This window comes from Helianthus annuus, chromosome 2 (assembly GCF_002127325.2).
Source record: "Helianthus annuus cultivar XRQ/B chromosome 2, HanXRQr2.0-SUNRISE, whole genome shotgun sequence".
Lineage (NCBI taxonomy): Eukaryota > Viridiplantae > Streptophyta > Magnoliopsida > Asterales > Asteraceae > Helianthus > Helianthus annuus.
In genome coordinates, this window is record NC_035434.2 from 11,254,007 (window position 1) to 11,268,224 (window position 14,218).

The window sequence follows — 14,218 nt, forward strand, 5'->3', positions numbered from 1 at the left end:
ATTACAAAAGAAAGCATTAGTCTATAAATAAAAAAAATACAAAACAAATTACATATTACATAAACTAATGACAAAGTAAAATAAAAAAATATAATACGCATACATTAAAATAATCATAAATCTTTAGATATTCCCTTGTAAAACCAATTGATGTATTACATATGACATGTGACGAACAAAATGGAACCTTAATTTTAAGTTGTTAAAAAATGCAATGACCAATGAGTAATGACCCATTTGACCAGTTTTTTAATTACTTCATTTTATCGATATTACTAATTTGGCCAGTTACCTATAAACATGCCCCATGTTTACCATTGTTGAGTAAACGGGTTAAACAACTTTGTTTATGTCAGAAGTTGGAACAACTTTTGGAATTCCCATTTTGTAGCACTTGCCAAGATTCCAACCTCACAATTTCAAACACACAAAAAAAAAAGATACATACAATCCTTCCGATTTTTATTTTTCTTTAAATGATTGCACAACCATGGAATCTATCTAATTGTAATAGAAAAAAGGTTTATCATTGTTTATAACCTGAACAACAGCCGATATTTCCTTCACAACCAAATTTAGTTGTCTGCAACTTGTTGTAGCACACACTTACTTCAACACGCAAGTGGAAATCATTTCTTCACTAAGAACCAGGTTTTTGATTTTCAGTGACCTAAACATATATAAGGGGTATTTATGTCATATCCAAAATGGTTAATTATAATAACCTATGTGGAAGAAAGGTAAAGATGAACCAACATACCAGGTCATTGTTACAACTTTTTTCCAAATCAAGAACCCTGCTGACAACCGTCTAGTTCAAAGGGACACAAAGAGCTCAATACATGAGGCACTAACTCATTCAACAATTTCCTCATATAGCTTGAAATCCTTTGCGTCAAGAGTAAACTTCTCTTTTAAGGTGCACTGACACAAAAGTAAAAAGCTACAACATGAGAAATAGAAATTGAGAACAATTATGGACAAACAAAATAACTAAAAAACAAAATTATTTTGGATGGTTACCAGGGCAGCTACAAATTTTTAAACATATTCTAGTTTGGTTGAACTGGAAACGTAAAAGATACCGTAGAATGAACTCAAAACACTTCAGGCAACTTTTGACCCGTTTGAATCCATCCCTGGAAATTTCTAAATTGCAACATATTAATGTGAGCATATACCATTAAGTAAATAAACTTCGTACCAATTGGAAAGAATCTTTTGCAAGTTTAAACATAATATCTTCTAAAAAAATCAAAAGTAAGTAGTATTTGGATTAATGATGTAACCACTTGAACCAAAACAATGACATTCGTATCCCAATAGCAAAATTGTACATATCAAAGTTAAATACGCAATATGCTTAACAACTTATTATAAATTGTATAAACAACTTAACACGATAACTATAGTATTAACAAAGCAACTTACAGTCCCATCACCATCCTGGAACGATAAACCTCGCCATAAGATCCTAAAAGAAAGAGAATATTAAAAAACTCTTATGTAGAGTAAACAAATAAATGTATATAAAGAATATTAACATAAACGCCACCAGTACCATTACCACAATGCATCCACCATCTACTAATCTCAATCTCCAACCGTTACAAACCTAAAAAAAGAAGATAACTAAAATTCATTAGAAACTCCCACACAAATTGCCCTAATCAACGGCATGTAAACAATTTTTTATCGATTTACTTAAATATAAACAATGAACTTGATCTTACCGTTAAGACAACAATGGCTTCGTTTCCAATAGAGAGGGGAGATTTAGATCGAGATACATGGATCTGAGATAGACAATAATCAACAAAAACAGTTAACCGAATCACTAAAATCTTCAACTTCATTACAATTAAAAAAAACTAACATAATCAAGAATCAGATTAAAGTTGGTTGAAGGAATCATACCTGTGATTGAAAGGAATCATACCTATAATCACAATCGGTTATCAAAAAGTGAAATCAATATAGATACAACCCCTATTAACTAAACAGATTTGGGTACCTGATTATTGAACCATTTGATGAGAATATGATTGATCCAGAAGAGCGAGATGAAGGAGGCTAGGGTTTAGAAAGAAGCGTCCTTTGATTTGGGTCAGAATAGCCGTGTTGAATGAAACGAATGAAGGATTCACGATGCTCAGATGGAATTCATTAGGAAAGACATGTGAGGAGATGATCATTGGAATGGAGATGGAGAATGGAGATGGAGATGGAGGCTCTCTAGGGTTTTGGAAAAGAAACGCACGTACAAATAAAGTCGGGTCATAACAATAGGAAACGGATCCCGCCTCAACCCGTATACAAAAATCTTTCACCCGACTTTTTGGAGCCAAAACCAATTTCAAGAAGCCCTATGGTGATGCCACATCATTTCCCAAGTCCTTATAACATGACACATAAGCCCTTATTTATCTTGTTTATATATATATATAAGTTTCAATGCTCGTCGTTTTTAATCAATCTATTTTTATGATTGTACCCAAATATTTGTACTAGAAATTTGTCTGTGATAATTAATACCACCTACTCCAATAATATTATAATATATATCAAACTAAGTTGGTTATTAACAAAGCAGTCATATTTATGACTCTCTTTTTGGAACCAATCATTTACTTTGGTTTATTGAAATATATGGTATAAAACTTTAAAACTTTGTAGTTTTAATATTATTGTTTCAAAATAATTTATATTCCAATAAATAAAACCGAAGCTATTAAATTAACCGAAAGGATTTTAAGAAGTGATAAAATCTTTAAAAGATTGCTTTAGCGGGTCTAGCCAAAGCAAGTTTTGAAACCCAGGTGTACCAATTCCTCACTCTATTTTATCATTTCTGGTTTATAACTAGTTCACCATAAGACTTCATACTTTCATAATTTTATGAAATAACAGATGTTAGGATTACTTGTAAAATATATATATATATATATATATATATATATATATATATATATATATATATAATAATTTTGTTTGTATATTAGCACATGGTTTGTTGGTTCGCCTAAAACCATAAATTAATTATTTTTATTAGGATGTTCTTTCTCAAAATAATTTATTAGTTTAAACTTAAATTTATTTTGTAGTACATCCTTGGAGTATCTTTAACGAAATACTTGATGGAAATATTCATTTTTCAAACAGGTGTTAAAGTTTAACCAAAGATAGAAATCCACTAATACATATGGGTATCTATCCTACACGGTTTTCGGTTGGAAAAATAATTTGATATCTAAAATCTAATAATTTTTTTTTTCAAATATTCGACTCGTACAGTAAGTCAAATATATATTTTTGATTTATATATTACACTTATAATCTTATAACTCATAATATTTGAGTTCATCCGTACCTTTTATATTTATAATGATAAAACATTTTACGATGGTATATGAATAGTATATTTTACTATAAGATAGTACAGTAAGTAAAATATATATTTTATATCTAAAATTTTAATAAAATATCATGGTGTATTAAATTTTAATAAGTATAATATAGCATATAGAATAGCATATGCACTCAGTCGCAAGTTGATTAAAATGTAACAAGGTTATTAGATCTTTTTACTAGAATATGTATACAAATCCTATTTTCTCATAAGTATAAGTATATTATATACAAAAATAATATACTATATATCTTTGATCCTTGCACATTTACTTATGATAAAAGATCAGATAATTAAATTTTTAGAAGTAAGGATATTGCAACAGTGAAAACATCTTTCTTATCCTACTTAAATCAATAATTTAGTATCTATTTATTTATTTTACCTAGCACGCTCCTAAACATTCATTTTTCTTACACTAGAATTAAACATGAATGCCCCACATAAGAATAGTTGACTCAAATGTGTGTTTAGTACGTTTGTTCTTTATAAAACTTTATTAAAAATTAGATTACAATTTTTATATTGTAATATCTTTAAATAAATTATTATTGTATGGGATATACATGCATATTTCAATACATGTACATTGCTCAAATATATTTAGAATCAATTTTAGAAACATTAGACTCTGTATTACTTACGATAAGTACTTCTTTGAATAAATAATATAATATACAATAAATTGATAGTTAAGTTTTAATACTTTATGGTTCAACCCACTAGTTAAAAATAAATTTATTCCCACAAGTCCAGAAAGTTCATATTTTGAGTAATTTATTTCCCTAAACTTTTTATTTGACAGAAATTTATTTCAATATACTACTTTTATAAAAGGATAGAATAAAAATAATGAAAATAAGCTTGATGATTAATGGCATCGGATGTATAATTATTTTATATATGTGTGTATATATCCCATAAGTTAATATTAGCTAGAGAGTTGAAATTTTATACATATATATGCATATACCCAATAGAATTTCTTGATAATATATCAATATAATATCTTCTGTAAGATAAACATAAGAGAAAATATCATTGGTAGTTCATATGAAAACATGAAGTTATTATAAGTATAAACCATGAAACCTACTATGTTTTAAAAATGTCATTTGTCTCAATAAAATATTCCTTGCGATGGAATCTAACAATATATAAGCATAAATAAAGTTAGCTGTAAGCATACTCATTACATCGAAATTAGCTATAGTGTCAATGGAGACAATGATATATTTAAAACTCCATTCTCCAACCAAAAGAAAACCATAACCATAATAATATCTATGCGTAAATGAAAAAGTTGGGATATTGATATTCACTAGTAACAACCAGTATAGTATTTAGACTTGAACCTAAGAAGAATGCCTTAGTATAAAGCTTTGAGATAAGCCAATTACTTGCATGGATAAAATGTGATGGTTATTGGGATTCCGTGAGGATGATGACTAGAACAGTGCCTGTATGATAAATAAGCGATAACAACTGGCCACTGTTATTTCTTGTTTATTGATACTACTCGGTTCTAGAATATGATCCATCATGAGAATACTGATTTCCTTATTCCTTGATACAAGCCATAATAAATGATGTACTTCTGAAATCATTATTTGAGAAAAGTCTATTTATGGGAAATACCATGATAATTACCTCTCCGGTAAAACTGGGCATGGTGCGGTAGACTCTCCAGCTTGTCCGGGTGAGATGGGGTTACCTCTCCGGCGAGACCGGGTGAGATGGGGTTACCTCTCCGGCAAGACCGGGTAAGATGGGGTATGTGTTATGATAATAGAATTCCCTAAATAATACCCTGACTTGATGTCTGACCTGTTTTTGGAAATGTGAATCTATTAAATATATTGACCTTATGAATAGTGTGTATATTACAGTATTTGAAATATATAATTATATAGATAGGTATATCTATGAGGAAATTCAAAGACCATATTGATTCTTAGGAATAAATCATGAACAAGTGTGTCAATGATAATTTTAGATTTATTTATTAGGAATCTCTCGTATACGTCTCTAAATTCCGATATCAATCACTATTTCGTTTGATCATCCGTCTCGAAATTCGTGCGACAAGATGAACAAGAGGAACTCTATAGGTTGGAACAGAATTTCCTTTGCGATTATTGACGCATTAGGAAACCTGTAACTAAAATTTGTGCGAAGACACAACACATCTAAACACTTACGCTAATAATTTACTTTCATTAAGAAAACTTGAGAAGATAAAAATCTCACAACATAGAGAATAGTTCTGGTCAAAGTTTAAAGCAAAGACCAGAATAAACTAGGATAATAACAAACTAAAAGTATTTTTCTATATTTCAGGGAATCTCGAGGACGAGATTTAAAACAAGGTGGGGAGGATGTAACATTCCCAAAATTCTTATTTATATAAAATATATAAACTTATGTTATTAAAAGGATACATCATGGGTAAGTTGACCGATAGAAATATGATGTATTTTGGGCAAGCGTAGGAACCATTTAATAATTAAATTATAAAAATACATTATATTTGAACCTACTTCGTTTTTAATAAAACTTGGTTCAAAATGTAGATAAAAATATCCTTGTTCTAATGACATATTCATCATTTTATAAAACGTCATATTTTAGAAGTTATAAACGCCAAACGAATGAAGTAGTTAAATTAATAATATATATATATATAGGGCAATGCTCTACAAGAAACCCCAAATTTTTAGAAAACTTAGCAAACTCAACTTGTGGCCTACATTTATCCACGTTGCCCATAGTCACATTCTCTTCTTTTTTGCTTACAAGGTTATATCAGTAATTTACCCTACCCAAGATATTTTACCAATTTGATTTGACATGAACATTTAATGCCCATCAACTCATTTGTACAAATCACCCACTCCATATTTCTTTTACAATATTTCATTTTAAATCTTCTTTAACATCAACTTTCTCTCTCTAAAAACATTCATCTTGTCATTGCTCTTCTCACACACACACTCGTGCGTGTGTCTTTGTGATTTTTTCAGACCACATGACATGACGTTGAAATTATCTTCAAATGAAGATCACCATTGAAGACCATGAAGCTTTCTTCTTTTCAATGATGAAGAAAAAGGAGAGAGATAATAGTTAATTGAAAGATTTGACTAGAAGAAAGAGGAGAGAGATGATGACACAAGTGGGTTTTGTCATTTTCAATACCAAAAAGTGGGTTTTGTTCTACCGAAAATGCCCTCTCAAACTTTCAAATGTGCATTATACTATTTCTTTTAATTATAATTGTTACTAAATTGATGAGAGCCATTGATCAAGTTGGATGAAAGACAATCAATGGATGAGGTTGGGTTTCCAAGGTTTTTTAAAAAAGATGGGGTTTCTTATAGAGCCCAACCCTATATATATATATATATATATATATATATATATATATATATATATATATATATATATATATAATAAAATAATAATTCAAATCAATAACTAATTAGAAATGGTGGACATGTGGACGTGTATGTATGTAGCATTAATGCATAACAAGTACGTGTACACTTTGTGTTATGTGCTCTCCAAGCTATTAGACTATAAATAGAACATATTCTTCATTTGGTTCGCTGCTTACCATCATACCATCTTTCTTTTCTATATACATATGTTCAACGTTTTTATTATACCCTAAAGGTCCTGCCCCGTTTTAAGTATTGTATCCCCTGATCAGTGATACTCTGTCCAAGTGATGTAGGGCCCCGTAACGTATGTCAAGGCTCTGCCTAAATTCGTTGGGGTTCTCTCTCGTGACGTAGGGATAACATGAAATTGGGTTACCATACTTAATGTAAGTGCACTATATATTTTATTAAATAACCCAGAAGTGATACCCAAAATATAACAACCCTCCTGAATATTTTTCTGACACCCTACACTTCCTAAGATACACCCTGTATGTGAAAAACCGAGCCCGAAATACAATATATTATTAAAAATAATTAAAAAACAAGAAAATATAAGTTTACGCGGGCCGCGTAAAGATCCTCGATTAGTTAATGCGGGCCGCGAGAGGTTAGAAAGGTGGCGCAGCCCTGGGCCGCCATGTGGCACAACACCCGTCAAGCCTACACATCAACTCAGCATAGCTATACGTTGACTTTGGGTCAACGCGGGCCGCGTAAGACCTGTTCTCATTTGACGCGGGCCGCGAGAGAGTCCAGTATCAGCCCTATAAATTGGATCGTCGAGCCTTCAGTCCAATTCGTTCAGAATTCAATTTTCTCTCTCAATTTCTGTAGTATAGGCCCTATACCCGGGCATTATACCCCCTAATTAGCGAAGCTCTGCCTCGTTGTAAGTATCATAACCCCTGGATACGTATTAGATACTCTGCCCGATTGATCTAGGGTTCCGTAACGGCTGTCGTGGTTCTGCCCGACGTAGTCGTTGGAATGCCGTCTCGGGGAGGGTATTACTAATATTAAAATGGGTTATTATACTAACGCGTGTGCATTGTTTATTCAACTAGATTATAACCAGGAAGCCACGAAGGAAATACCTAAAATAGCAATGTGAGTAATCCTCTTTTTGTGTAAACCTTTTTGTGAGTAATCTCCTTTTTATTACCAGTTTTTACAAAACCTTAACCTTTTTACAATGCAATTTAGCAGTGATTGAGTCTTTGTAATTCTACAATTACTGCCGGTATGTTGGGGTTTTGTATACAAAATTTGAGTAACGTTACCATTGGACAAAGAGTTAGCCAATGCGTAATATGACCCTCTAGTCAGACTTGACACTACTGAATGAGTAATTGGGTAGATATAAACATTGTAATCGCCCTCAATACTGTTTAAATTGATAACGCTTTTCTTGATTAAACTGAGATTCACTCACCAGTATTTCTTGCTGATAAAATGTTTTTAAAACGCGTTTCAGGTAACACAATGTGAAAGCCAATTAGAATAAAGCCAGCTCGAAAGCACTGACGGCTTGGAAAAATGTGGCTATAAAAGTTACCTAAAAAGATGATGTTTTAAATTCAATAAAATAAGGGTTATCCCTATAAACATATTGTAACAAGAAACTTGGGTTTTACCCGTGTGATTATAAAAATAAAATATGGTGGTTTTACTCTGATAAAATATTTCCTAACTACAGTCCTGATGAAATTTCCGCTGCCAAAATAATTAATAAACACCGATACCACCGAAACTGGCTCACGGCCGCCCGTTCCCGGGACAGATAAGGGATCGGGGGTTGTGACATGACTGCTCCTATATACCTCGTATATGCCTATACGGGGCGTATAGGACCCCTCGTATAGGTCTCATATATAACCCATGCCCCATATATGCCACATATAGGTCTATATGGGGCGTATATAAGTTTTTTTTTAACAAATATTTTATACAGTATTAATCGTTTTAGCAAACTTTTATACAAAAACAAGTTTTCTATTTTAAATAAATAAAAATAACAAGTACATGATATGATACAACACGAGACCTAAAGCACACCTATAGTTCTATGCGAGACCTATACTACACTAACAGGCCTATACGAGTTATTATACTTAGGGTAAATTACTTTTTGAGTCCCTGTGTTTTATGGGTTTTAACCACTTGAGTCCAAAAGCAAAAAGTTTAACGACCTGAGTCCCCATAAGCATTTTCTTTAACCATTTGAGTCCAAATTTCTAACTCCATCCATCAAATCTGTTAACTATGAGGGTAATTTGGTCATTTACACACAAAGTACAACTCTTATATGCACAAGAGTATAAGGAACAAGTGTCTAATGCATAAACTTTTAATATATAAAAATAATTACATATATATAATAAAACACACACACACCAGCACACACCTACACACTTTCTCTCTCATCTTTACACACTCTTCTCTCTCTAAACACCACTGAACAGCCACCATCCCCACCACCGCCACCTCCAAACACCCACCACCACCAGCTCAATAATCTGTTTAATCACACATCCAAACACCCTAATTAACATCTCATTTCACATATATTCCTAAACATTTCACAATCAAATCAGAATAATGAAACATAAATGTTTGTATTAACTACTAACCAATATCACATTTGAATGGTTGATGTGAATCCTGTAATGGTTGATGATATAAAAGACAGATCACAGGAGGAGGACGTCATTATCTACTACTAAATTATATCATGTCTTATCCTTGGAATCAAGAACAATAGGATAGAATATTCCACCACAATAATATTCTCATCTCTACTCTCTCTGTTTCAATCTATCTTCATCTTGATGAAATTCAATAAAGTATTTGGGATCCATCTGAAACAAACCCTACCTGAATGGAAAGACAAATACTTGTGCTACAAACCCCTTAAAATGCTCCTGAAACGGCTTTATATCACAGGATTCCCGACACTCTCCGTTCACAGGATTCCCTACGACGCCATTGAGCGAGAAAACTTCTTGTGTCGGTCATAGACTCTGAAAAAAACCTCGTATTGCGACGGCGCCGCCTCCAATGTCTTTGAAAAAAACCCTAGATCCGCCGTCGTCAAACCCTAGATGGAGGAGGTGGTGCGGTGGTGGACGGAGTTGAAGCGGTGGTGGAGTTGCAGCGATGGAGGAGGTGGTGCGGTGGTGGAGGGAGCTGCGGCGGTGATGGTGGTGGTTGTGGTTGTGGTGGGGTGGTGATGGTGGTGATTGTTTTGTTGAGGGAGAAAGATAAGAGAGAAAGGGATTAGGCGTATGGATCTGGAGATAGAGATGTTTATATATTTAAGAAGTTTTAACAATAATAATAAAATGGTTTTTTTTAAGTACAAGGGTAATTTGGTCATTTAACAAAAGTTAACAGAATAATTCTAACAGTGTTAAAATTTTTGGACTCAAATGGTTAAAGAAAATGCTTATGGGGACTCAGGTCGTTAAACTTTTTGCTTTTGGACTCAAGTGGTTAAAACCAATAAAACACAGGGACTCAAAAAGTAATTTACCCTTATAATTAATATGAGTTTTTTATAATTAATATTAGAGTTATTATAATTAATATGAGTTTTTTATAATTAATATTAGAGTTATTATAATTAATATGAGTTTTTTATAATTAATATTAGAGTTATTATAATTAACATGCGTTATTTCATAATTAATATTAGTGTTATTGATATTAATTTGAGTTTTTTATAATTAATATGAGTGTTATTATAATTAATATGAGTTTTTCATAATTAATATTAGTGTTATTGATATTAATATGAGTTTTTTTATAATTAATATTAGTGTTATCTATATTAAAAAGAGAAAACAAAAAAAAATTAAAAATATATGCTGCATATAGGGCTAGACTGGGCGTATAGTGGGGTCCAAAAGACCATTATAGCCCTGTTTTGCCCCCAGTCTAGGATTAACTTAGGGGTAAAATGATAATTTGCATTATATACATACGCCTCATACAGGCCTATACTAGGCATATAAGAGAGGCAAAAAAGACCAATTTACCCCCAGTCTAGGCCTAACTCAAGGGTAAAATGGTCTTTTTCATCTATATGCCCCATATAGGTCTATACGAGGCATATAAGACAAAATATGACATAATGAGAGATTCTCTTGGAAATTGAAAAATGTTATACGCGGCGTATAGACCTATACGAGGCGTATACGAGGGTGTGTAAATAGGGACTAGGGTGTGTGAATATGTAGACACTTTTAAAATCTGTTTTGATATGGAGGGAGTACTAAATGTTACATGAGATTGAGAGAAGTAAAATTGCAACTGCCGTAATGGGTAAATTTAAGAGTAAATTACAAGTTTTGTCATTTATGTTTACACCAAATTGCAGGCGATGTCCTTTAGTGCAAAAGTTTACGAGTTTTGTCCTTCGCGTTTCAAAATCCTATACGTTATGTCCTTTAGCCCAAACACAGTTAGATTTTTTGGTTAAATCTAGTCATGTGCCTTGCATATGAGGGTATTGTTGTCATTTCATCTTCTCAAGGGCTATTGTGTAAAGAACCTTTATTGAGGGACTATTTTGTAACAAACTAAAAAAATAAAAGGGTTATCTAATCCATGTCTCAACCTCTACACACATCCTCCTTCTCACTCTCCCTCTTCACATACTTCTCATGATCCGACAACACCACATTGAAATCAAACGCCTCATTCCGCTCCGTAAACCCTAGCCCGATAAACACCTGCTTCCTCGTCCCATCCTCAATCTTCAACCCAAAATATCTCGACAAATCAAGCAACGATTCCACCGCATTCTCCCTCTGTCCAGGATACACAAAACACACAGCAAACAAATCACCAGAATTCGGATCCTCTAACCGGATATCACACCGATTGTTGCACGACATCACTCGGAGCCTCCCGGACCAGATCTTGTCCGATTGCAGTCACTCGCCACACTTGTAACCACCGCTGGTGGATCGCGATGGTATTTTGAACACCGAAACTTCTCGAACCACTAGTAATGTGTGCTTGAAGGCATCTTCTTCTTCTAACTCAAACGACATCATTTAATGTAATTGTTATGAATAATAACGGCATTTTGATCTACAGATCTCCATGTTTTGAGGTGTAGATCGAGTTTTTGTAAGGATTAAAGGTTGATATGTGTAGGTCCCTCGGAGGATGAGGTCAAACCTTAACCTTGTTATGTGAAACACACTAGCAAGTGCGGAATCCAAGCTAGAGTGCAAACCGAGATGAAACAAGCACAAACACAAGACACACAATATTCACCGATTAACACCACTTGTATTAATACGTATGAAGATTTGGTTACAAGCTCAATGTTTACAAATCTGTTTTGCAAACTCTCTAAGTATGTGTGTGTGTTCTTTGTGGAGTCTATCTTTCTGTCTCAGCTCATCTAAATGAGGTGAACACACTGCATGGGTATATATACCCAACACAGGTTGTATGGTCGAAGGATCAAACTGACCGATCGATAGATCATCTGTCGATCACAAAGCCATCGAAGGATCCACATATACTTCGAAGGATGGCATATCCTTTGAAGTCCATCTGTATCCATCGAATGATATCTTTCGAGCTCATCGAAGGATATACACAATCCTTCGATGCCTTATCCTTCGACACAAAACATTATACAACCATAATCTAACTGTTTGTCCAAGTCAAACCAGGAGGATGGATGACTTGGTCAAACTTACAGGACTAACAAGGACATCGTTTTACATCATGACCGAATACAGACAAAGTACAGAGACAAGTGCACCAACAAACTCCCCCTTGGCTGTAGCTTTGTCTCGATCTTGATCATCTTTGATCTTCGTGTCTTCAAGACTCTGATGTCCTTTCAAGTCTTCAATGTCGGAGGATCTTCAAAGTCTTCACGTCTTGAAAGCAGAAAGTGTATCAACAAACTACCCGTATCATGTAGGAAGTGTGTTGACAAACTCCCCCTTAACATAAGCTCCCCCTTGAGTTATGCTCGTGAATGACTTGATCTTTACAGCTTGAGATCCTTGTGGTATTGATGATGGTCAGCGGCAACTCGATCATCTTTATCTTTTGAGTGCCTTCACGTCGTGTCTTCATTCCGAAGCTTGTCATCGACTATGTTCTCCTTGCCTTTAGAATCTGCACATGCAAGAAATCTAAACGCGTAATGAGAACAACTGCTTGGAATATAGTTAACATAAACAAATGACACACGTATGACCATGTTGCAATCAAACACCGTCCGACAGTTTGAAAGTTTAATAAATTTGTCAATTTTAGTTTCTAACTTTCAAAACTTGCAAATTTCGACCGTTTATGAAGATTTAGTCAATTCGGTTTTCGTTCAGGTTTCAGGCAACGAAGACTCGAGATCCAACATCATACGATCGAAAATAAAATAGAAATAAAATCTTTTTTGGCTTTTATAAAGTTTATATTAAAACATACCTAAAATCTTTTTGGTATTTTTAATATTTGAAATGTAAAGACTGAAAGCAGTAAATAAATATATACAGACATTCTTTTTGCGAGTTTCGAGGGTAAGAGAATCATATCAGTGTACGGTCATGCCAAAACGCTCTTGTTGTTCAGTTAGTTAACATTAAGATAAGCATCCTATAACAATTATCGATATAGTTGTCCACTTAAACTCAACTTATCAGATGTAATCATGGCGAAGGGATACGTTAAGGTATGATTTATACTTACCGACCGGTGTTCATCCACATCACGACACATTCCCGTATCAAGGTATGCACGAGGGTTCATCTTACCGGTGAGTATACCGATTATCATCTGTTTAACCGTATATGATGTGAGATTCTCACTTATTTTGATTTGAAAACAAGCCCTATGTGATAAAATCACGTATTTATGAGGAACTTGATTTTCATATGCATGAGGGCACAGGAGCAAGTCCGTGAACAGGTCAGTACTTTCGTACAACAGAGAGACGAACTTGACTCCCGGATAAATGTGATATTTTATCACTTATTTGATATGGACATGTGATTGTTTATCACTTATTGAGGTCGAATGCAGTATGTACACGTATGTATAGTATCATGGAAGATCTAGACTTGCGTCCCCGTTATTTTTCGGTAAAAGATACAACCATCATACCCAGATGATAAGCAGCATAAAGACCGAATATCTCAGAACCTCGGCAATCTATCAAACGAAATTTCGGTACTAAGACCATATGCCAATGAATGGTTCCCACATGGTCTTCAGTCGATTTAAGATTTATATCACCCTGCGCACTTTAAAATGATTGTGAGCCTACCGATACATCTTATATAGAGCTGCTTATCGTTTTCATTTAAGGTTTAAAGAGGTTTGGATAGACCAC

The 14,218-nt window shown here is 33.6% G+C and overlaps 1 long non-coding RNA gene and 1 pseudogene across 2 annotated transcripts; both read right to left on the reverse strand.

The window, feature by feature from the left end:
* Positions 1-1,454: 1,454 nt before the first annotated feature.
* LOC110902090 lies at positions 1,455-2,281 on the reverse strand. 2 transcript variants are annotated; one of them, XR_004870951.1, is made up of 5 exons: positions 2,015-2,281; positions 1,918-1,939; positions 1,734-1,796; positions 1,562-1,615; positions 1,455-1,474 (listed from the first exon to the last, which is right to left on the reverse strand). It is a non-coding gene; the product is annotated as an uncharacterized LOC110902090 (long non-coding RNA). The 2 variants fall into 2 exon arrangements; XR_002571029.2 differs by having other exon boundaries at positions 1,457-1,474; positions 1,568-1,615; positions 2,015-2,280.
* Positions 2,282-11,468: 9,187 nt separating this feature from the next.
* On the reverse strand, positions 11,469-11,912 carry LOC110902098 (annotated as a pseudogene).
* Positions 11,913-14,218: the final 2,306 nt, after the last annotated feature.